Raw genomic sequence first — 9,410 nt, forward strand, 5'->3', positions numbered from 1 at the left:
ACTAAGCAGTAAGGAGGGAACAGAGGTAGTAACAAGCCTAATTACTATTTAAACGAACTGTTTTGTTACAACACTGAATGAAGTGTTCTAAGGCAAAATCTGAAAGCTTTAGAGAATGTTGGAAGGGGCCAATGGCTTGAAAGATGTTACATTTATCTTGTGCAGCCTTACTTGTTCAAAATGACCCTGACCACGCTTTGACCACACGAATCAAGGAAATCCCCATACAGCTCAGTGACAACTACATACCAAAACAAAAACGAAAAGTTACTAAAGAAAGCGGATTCAGAAGCAAATGTGAGCTTGAGGCTAGCTAGTGTTATGCCAAGTAAAATACAAGTCAGCTATAAAACCGAGAGGAATGAATGTATACGGAACATAAAAATATTGTTAATATTTAAACCATCGTACCTCCATACAAATTCTAAGGCATCGATGTTCTTCAGCATTCTGATGACTCACCATGTTGGACAAGCCAAGGTAGTGGGGTTCCAAGACACTTCTCAAAATACTGTCTGCCCAGCATGCTGTCCTACTCACCCCCACAAAGACTCCAATCTAACCCATGTGAATTAAAGTTCCAGGTCTGTTTTAAAAATTATCTTTCGAATTCGAGAGCAGCCTGAGCAAGAGCCAGACCCTGTCTCTACAAAAAAATAGAAAAATTTAGCTGGGTATGGTGGCGTGTGCCTGCAGTCCCAGCTACTTGGGAAGCTGAGGCAAGAGAACCACTTGAGCCCAGGAGTTTGAGGTTGCAGTGAATATAATGATGCCACTACACTATACCCAGGGCAACAAAGTACAACTGTCCTGACCTTGGATTAAAAACTTTGGGGGAAAAAACTCTACCAACTTCCAAGAAGCAAAAACTTGCTCTATGTTCAAGCCATGTAAATGAAGTGATAGTATTATATTATTTATGCAAGTAATCAAAAGATGACTGAAAGCATATGAGAGGATGTGTGTGGGTTATATGCAAGTACTACACCATTTTATGGTGAAGGACTTGGGCATCTGTACATTTTGCTATCTGCTGACAGTGGTCTTGGAACCAATCGCCCCCCTTTTAACAAGGGTTCGAATGTACTATAACTGCATGAGACTGGAATTTCCCTTGCTTTACTGGCCACAGAAAGTACAGCCTAGTTTTTAAAAGTTATTACCATTTTTAACATTTGGAAATTGCTGAGCTTGAAGGGCTGCTCAGAACATACCATTCTCATTCAGTGTTTTAAACATTGTACAGATACATTAACAATGAATCAATCTAGAATCAACAAATGTGTGACTACTTCACAAAAGCAGGAGTTAACATTTTATATACTTTGGCCTCTCAGCTTAAACTTTCATGTTAATAGAGGTTAAAAAATGAAGAGCAAAAAAAAAAAAAAAAAAAAAAAACAAAACCACCCCAACATGTATATGTACAATATCCCAGTAAAAGCAATATGAAGATGCTTTAAACTTAACTAGATCAATAAAATCCCAACTGGTTAGATTTTAAGTGTCTATGCACTACAACTTAAAGTAAGTTAACAAAACATTTAAACTTAGAGCTCTTCATATCAGATTTTAAGTTATATATTAGGATCACAAATTAATCTTCAAATTAAGGAAATTCAAGTATGACCACCTTCCAGAGTGAATACTGACACATATTTGAATTCAGAGTTCATCTAACAGCTTTCCATCCTGCCTGCAAATGAATTTTTCTGATTCTGTCTATAAAACCAGGACACAAATACAGACACACAACTTTGGTACCAGTTCCCACTTCCCCAACAAGCAAAAAACTTTTGGACCATCTGCAGTGACAAACAAAAAACAGAAAAACTGCTACAATTAAGACAGCCTTAAATATGTTTATTTCAATATGCTCATTCTGGACAATTTCTTAACAAGCAGTTTTAAAATGCAGTATTTTATTTATTAACATTAAATGCACTAGAAATCAAACAACCTGACCAAAGTGTAAACACATAATTAGGCTTATCTGCATGCTGTGTTCAAGTTATTAGAAAAAGAAAACTAAGCCTTCAACAATTTTTCTATGTTCTTAGAATTCACGGGATATGTGCATTTTTTTAATGATCCTTTAAAACTCAGTAATAGTATATCCTGAACTTACCAAAACAAGAAACTACATTAATCTGGACTTTAATAAGAATGTAAGCTACATAATCATTAAAAAGCCAAGGAATAATTTGAAGTCTTAAGTGGGCATGATAATCTTAACAGACACCAAAAGCTGGCTTTGTATATACTGAGCCTGCTTACCTTTGCTGCTCATCTGAGACTCTAAATTCTCTAACACTAGACAAACTACACAGGGTTGTCAATTACTAACAGCATTTCATTAAATACATAATGCACTTTAATGTGAGACTGAATTTTTCTCCAGGCAGTTGCAGGTTGCGTTTTGTCAAGAATCAGTTTTGTAGGACTCTTCAAATTGTAGGGAAAGACTCAAGTCTGGCTTGTTGTGGTTACACAGGGTTGCCTGTAAAATGAAAATCTCAAGGTTTTCAGTAAAATCAATACTTCGCAAGCAGCTTTAAAAATAGTTTATAAAATGTTAAGTGTGTTTCTTCCAAATACAGGCTAAAAATAAAGAATTTTACATGCACAACATAAAAGAATATTAAGAGGTCCATTTTTTAATAATATTCAGGTTACATTAAACCTAAAGCAACATATCCCAAGTCTCAAGCAACTTCAAGGTTAAAGCACTTTAAGAGGCGAAGCAGGTTTTTCCCATGTCAATTATAGATGAGGCAATCATAGATTTGTTCACTTACCTGTATCCCACAATGTTAACCTTTTTTTGAGAGTCTCACTCTATTGCCCAGTCTACAGTGCAGTGGTGTCATCACTGGTTGCTGCAACCTCAAACTCCTGGGGTCAAACGATCCTCCTGCCTCAGCCTCCCCAGCAGCTGGGACCACAGGCATGCACCAGCACCAGCAAGCCTAGTTAATTTTTTTAACTTTTTGTAGATGGTGTCTTACTATGTTTCCCAGGCTGGTCTCGAACTCCTGGCCTCAAGTGATCCTGCCCTTGTCTTGGCCTCCCAAAGTGTTGGGATTACAAGGTGTGAGCCACTACACCTGACCTAGTAATGTTAAATGTTGTCCTTTATATACAATTGCATGGCTTGTGTTATCATGCCTAAGAAAATCATAACAGAACCAAGAACATAAAAGCCACATTCTAAAGCCAGAAAGAAATCAAAAGCAATTCCTACTAAACCCTATATAACCACAGCTCATTGCCAACCCCACAACAAAACATACACATTTATTAACTTGTTTATTAGATTTAAATCTCAGTTCAAGTCAAATTAACTTCAGAACACAATGAATACTACACTTTCAATATCCAGGGAGAAAGAGTTAAGACTTTACTAAAATTTGACTTACATTGTGGCATATTTAAGAAATCATCTAGCAGGCTTCATATCACTGTTCCATTTAAAAAAAGAAAAAGAAAAAAAGCTAGTGTATTTCCCCGAAAGTTTTAAAATAAAATTATATGCTTTGGTAGATGTAAACATCACTGTTTTGACTTGTAACCACAGCACACCATTTTGCAGATTGCCATGAGCCATGGTAATGTTTTGGAACTTTACAAACATTTGGTTTAAAGCAATGTTTGTCATTAAATAACCAAAACAAAACAATTTTTAGGATTCCTTCAACTCAAAAGATTCAAGAACTCAGCTGAAAGACAATTATAATTCTATTTTATAAATCACTGTACAATAGTGATTACTTTCTCACCCTGAAAATTTATCTTTTAATCAACTCCAGAACAGTGAAATTCTTACCTTTTTATTCAGAAATCCAAGATTAAGCTCCTTAAATTTCTTAAAGGAGGTATATATTCATTAGAGATGTAAACTTTTCCTGTTAGACTTCACAATGTATTTTAAAATGATGTTTTCCAAATTTATCAAGTGGTATAATTACAAAGACTATATAAATTTATTTCATAGTACTAAGATAGCACCTTTCCTCCAAAATACAATGAAATTTCCCAAAACTTACTGTTCAAGCTTGGGCCCGATGTTAATTGGTCCTTTTAAATCTATTCTTAAGGTAACCCACACTGTTCTACACACTGGAACACAGGCTAGAGACAAAACTCATAACAGGCAGAAATGTTGGATAAAATAATGTAACTGCCACTTCTTGGTTTCTACTCCAGTGACATAAGTCACGTAAGTCTGGAATCAACTACCCTTGTTGCCAAAGTCTGGCTTATGAAGCTAGTAGGGAACATTTAACTACAGACTTAAAGAAAAGCTAATTTCAGATTCTCACCCCACCACTACACTCTTGGCATTCTGGAAGAGTGCACATATACTTGTCACTCCATTTAGCATCAGCATGTCCCTTTTTTCTTTTTAACTTCCATTTCTTAAGTTGCAGATGCTGAGAACAGTCTGAGGTTCCTGATCACTTACGGCTTAGACATCATTAACAATCACAAAGAAAAACTAGTATACTATCAGTTAACAGTTGCACATCAAGAACTTATGTATTGGTAAAATAGTACTTGTTTAAACAAACCCCACCCCCCCACACTAAATTCCATGTTTCAAAAAACCCCTTTCAAGATTTAAACAGAATGGCATTTTTATCAAATTTACATACTTGAATAGTATATGAGTAACATAACTTATTAACTTTTAGATTAAGTAAAACATACTGGAATAACACTAGGTCCAAAGAAGGCAAAAAGACATTATCTCAACTTTTACAGACTGTCATCATGCATGTACAATTAATTTTTTGTTTTATAGACCACAATCACAATGGAATACTTAACAGCAGCAAGTAAATCTAACTCAACAAAAAGCAGTCAAAATTTATGTTGCCAAATATATACATACATGCAGCCTCAGAAGTGAAATGTTTTAGTACAAAAATAAGACAAAACTTGATTTCACGAAAACAAAATGTTGTACATGTTTTACATTGACAAAATTAATAAATTAGAATTACAAAGTTTTTTATAATTCATATGTCTAGAACAGTTAACAGTGGAAGTTGGAATCTTCAGTAATATTTAATTTTCAAAATCTTCTGGTCACAATCCCCACCAAACTCAACAGGCCGGGACAAGTGCAATACCATACAGAAACACAGCATTGCAACCGATCCCAACCTGTGTAGAAAGGGGTTTGATTTTCCCTTACTTTTCTACAGACTTTTCACTACCACAGTCAGTTTTGCATGGATTTGCACAGCAGAATATCACACAGCTGGATGCAAACCTGCAAAACTAACCATAGAACAGTGCTCAGTAACAGGACAGTTTGACTGGGCGACAGGCCGAAGCTGGAGTTCTGCAGCTAGCAGTACTTTAAGTGCTCATGATGCAGTAGATAACTAAACACTACCTGCACTATAAGCACTTTAGTGCTACAGAAGCTGTCACATCGGATACACCAGGCAAATTCTACATTGACATAATAAAAGTACACAAAATTAGTAAAAATCATTTGAAGGAAATAGCAGGCCACCATCAGTTTTGCATAGATTTGCACAACTACATTCTTCTTGTAGTGCAACTATGCAAAACTAACAGAGGACTGCAAACAAAAACTATTAAAACACCTCTATACTTGCTTGGCTTGAATTATTGGATGAAAACATAACTTCTTATGCCAGAAGGAGCACTTAGGGCAGTAGATGCTAATCTACTTCACTATCTGCACTAGATGCACCTTAGAACAAAAAGCACTCAACATCAGCAGGCCCTGCGCTTTAAAGCCCACCTTGGCTTCCCGAGGCAGCTGTCACCATAATGCTACAAGTGCCTTCACTGCAGTAGATGCACATATCACTACCTGCACTGTAAGCACTTTGACATTATTCTGACTGGTCACAATCTTCAGTTTTACAAGGTGATGGTCTCTTTATTCCTGCTAAATTTGAAATAATTAGAATAACACCTCAAACTCTAACAGCTATAAACCATACAAATTCAGCATAATCCCTAATAGGGAAGAGAAAATTAGTTTAATTATCTCAAAGCTATGAAGTCCATTTAGACACACATATAAGCCTTAAAATTATTAAGAAAATTCTTTTCAGAAGGCAACCATAACCAACATCATTCTAACACTATTAAGTTGTGGCTCTTATGCCTACCCTTTCCCAAAACGCATACTTAAAAGAGACAAAAATAAAAAAATCAGCCTGCATATAAATGAGAACTAAAACAGGGCAACTGAAGTTGGGTGTACCTTTTGGAAGAAATCTTCACATCCACGTAGCAAACCATTTTCCTTTTCTTCTGGCTTCCAATTAGCAAATACTTGATGAAATGATTAATAAAATTACTGTTCAGATTACATTTGAAGTTTATTAGTTAGTTGTAGAACTTACATATCCTGTTTAAATGATTTTAAATTTTAAAAATTTATCACCCCACATCAAATCTACTTTATCACCAAATTTAAAAGAGGTTCTAAAATTCAAATTTGTAAACTGCTTCAGAGAGTTTTCAAAGATGTAAAAGGATATTTGCAGTGTACTTTTACTACCTTAAAAATTAGCTAATTCACACCAGTTAACTTTCTAGAAAAGGTAAAGTGGACAAATACAAATGCCTATTTCACTCTAAAAACCCAATCCTATCTTATTTATTCAATTAAAAAATAATATCAAGACAAACTTGTTTCCAAGTAAGCTTAGAAAATAATACACTTACCCACTCAGGAAAACTTCCTTCTCAGCAAGTATCCTTAGAAAATCAATTGGTGCAGTTAGGTCCACGTGTATGACTGGGGTTAGGGGGGAACAGGGAAAAAAAGATAAACATATTTGCTCAAAATTACTACCACCCTCCAAATGTATATTTCAATTTGCTTTTTTTGTAACCTTCTAATACCAACTAATTCCATCCATCTGCAAAACCATGGGTAAGAGTCAGGCAATACTAGGATTTAAAAGACCAACAATGCATGGGTGAAAACCTGGAGAAGAAAGTTGAAAAATCCTTAGGTAACAGATACATGTCTTAAATAATAAACTCCTGAAATACTACTATAATCGGCAGCAGTCATTAGCTCTACTGTACAGCTCCAGTAAGTGGAAAAAACGCAGCCAAGGGACTATTCTTCACTACCCCTCCCCCAATCAAGACCTCGTGGCTGCAAGCCGGGATAAAGAGTTGTTTCCCCAACTGCTGTGGTCCTGATGGTATGTTGCTAATCTTTTCTTTTGGTGATACTGCAGCAACAAGCCTGCCTTCTCCAGTTCCTTTCCCCTTTGCTCCAGCTTAGGAACAGAAAACGGGGAAGGAACACCCGAGACTGCAAAGTGCCCGCCACGCTCATGGAGCCCGGGCCGGCAGCACATGTCGCACAAGGGGGCGCGCGGCCCTGCGGTTCCCCGCACAGCCGCCAGGGGGCGGAGGGTCAGAGTCGGGCCCCGCCGGACGCGGCAACCCCCCCAAACCCGTTTCCCGGCGGCAGTCGCGCGGCGACCGGCAGCGCCGAGGCCCGAGCGCGGCGGGGACGCGAGCGCGCCGCCCCTCCTTTGTGTCCCGCAGCCCCCCCAAGCCCGGCCCAGAGGGGCGGGGGCTCCGCGGCCGCGGTGCCCATCGCACGCGGCCCGAGGCCTAAGCCGGGAACAATCAGCGGCGGCGCGCAGTCGCCGCCATGTCCCCTGCCCTCACCCCCGCGCAGCCCGCCCCGCAGGAACATGGCGGCGGGGACGCCGCTCCCGCCGAGCCGGGCCGGCCCTCCCGCGCCGCGCTCACAGCAAACGGGCGGGCGCAGGCGGCTCCACGGCGCAACCGAGGACGACTCCGGCCTCCTCTGAGGGCCACGGACGGAGAAGTTGCGAGCCCCGCCCCAGGGCTGGCCACGCGGGTTAACAAAGCCCACGCGGAGCGGGGGTGGCGCCCAGGCCGGGCCGAGCTCCCGCGCCCCTCCTCCCACCCTCGCGCGTACAAAGTTTAGGGGCCCGCTGGCTCCCGCCCACGCCACGCCGCCCGCCGGCGCGCAGGTACCTCGTGGGCGCGCCCCCTCCCGGCCCGCGGCCTGCCCCATGTGCCGCTGCCGCCGCTGCTTTGTTCTGGAGGCGCTTTAACTCTCGCCCCCAGGAGAAACTTTCCCTACCCGGGAACCCCGAGCCCCGCGTGCACCCCGCGCCCTGGAGGAGCGCGGGCCTCGCACGTCCTCTCCCCGAGGGGCCATTGTGTGCGCCGCGCGCCCACCCGCCTTCGGGGCCGGCCCAAGCAAGGTCCGCGCGGGTCCCGGGCGCGGCCGCCACGCGCACGCCGCCCCCTCCCACCCTTCCTTCCCCGGCCCTGCCCCTCGGCCATCCCGCGTGCGAGCTAGGGGGCAGCGAGTCGCGGCTGCCACACGCCGGGGCGGCCAACAGCCTGAGACCCGCCCCGGCCACGCCGCCGCGCTGCCCTGGGCCACCCTGCCTCGGGCCACTCCGCCCCGCCCGCCGGACCCGGGCCGCACACAACAGGTTTCACTCAGTCGTTGGAGGGGCGGGCAGACTCACCAAGAGGAGTAGCCGCCACCATCTTCGTCTCGCCCGCCGCGGGTTCCCGCTCCCGCCTCCCCACCCGCCTCCGCTTTACTACGACCGGAGGCCCCAGGCCGGGGGTGCGGCCAGCCAGCCGGCCGGCCCCGCAAAAAAGCCTTCGTGGAGGGGCGCGAGCCGCCGCGGCGCTGCGGGGGTCGTCCCCACCCCCTCGGCCTCGCCCGAGGGCGCGAAGTGGCGCAAAGGCGCAGGTCGGGCGGCGACGGCGGCACCTCGAAGGACCATGTGGGTGAATGAAGGGCGGCGGCTCCCGCCTCAACGTAAATACGGACAAGCCCCACTCCCTCATTAGCATAAAAAACAAAGTACTTCCGACCTCCCCGCCCGCCCGCCAATCACCGCAGGCCCCGCCCACGGCAGCTCGTTCTTGGCGGCGGGGAGAGCGGGAGCCGGGAGCCGCTCGCGGTGCCGCGCAGCCTTCCCCGGGCCGCGCTCCCCCGCGGCCCGCCCACTGCCGCCCGCCTAGCGGAGCGCCTCGCCCGGACACCTCGCGCCACGCCTCCGGCACGCCCTCCGTTAACAAGCTCTGCGCGCGTGCAGACCCCCGCGCGCCGCACATCCTCCTGGAAGCGCACACTTCCTGGGGCTTCCTGTGAGCCCTGCTCTGCCTGGGACTCGACGTGTATGCAGTGTGATTACAGTTTATTACTTTACTTGCCCTTGGTGGGTTTCAGTGGCAATTAGGGGCCTGCTTCATGCCCACATGAACCAAAGATAAGTAGAATGCAGTGACTTTCACAACGAAACGGAATTAGTGCGAAGATCGTTTTAAACCCAGAAATAAACGCACTACACCCAAGAGTGTTAGGAATGCACAAATCGTTGAAATGTGTTTCC

At 43.9% G+C, this 9,410-nt stretch overlaps 1 long non-coding RNA gene across 1 annotated transcript; it reads right to left on the minus strand.

Moving 5' to 3' along the window:
- Positions 1–1,901: 1,901 nt before the first annotated feature.
- LOC138382617 (uncharacterized) lies at positions 1,902–8,597 on the minus strand. The gene is made up of 4 exons (XR_011233466.1): positions 8,532–8,597; positions 6,721–6,793; positions 6,254–6,324; positions 1,902–2,500 (listed from the first exon to the last, which is right to left on the minus strand). It is a non-coding gene; the product is annotated as an uncharacterized lncRNA (long non-coding RNA).
- Between the last annotated feature and the right edge of the window lie 813 nt (positions 8,598–9,410).

The sequence above is a fragment of the Eulemur rufifrons genome, chromosome 4 (genome assembly GCF_041146395.1).
Source record: "Eulemur rufifrons isolate Redbay chromosome 4, OSU_ERuf_1, whole genome shotgun sequence".
Classification (NCBI taxonomy): domain Eukaryota; kingdom Metazoa; phylum Chordata; class Mammalia; order Primates; family Lemuridae; genus Eulemur; species Eulemur rufifrons.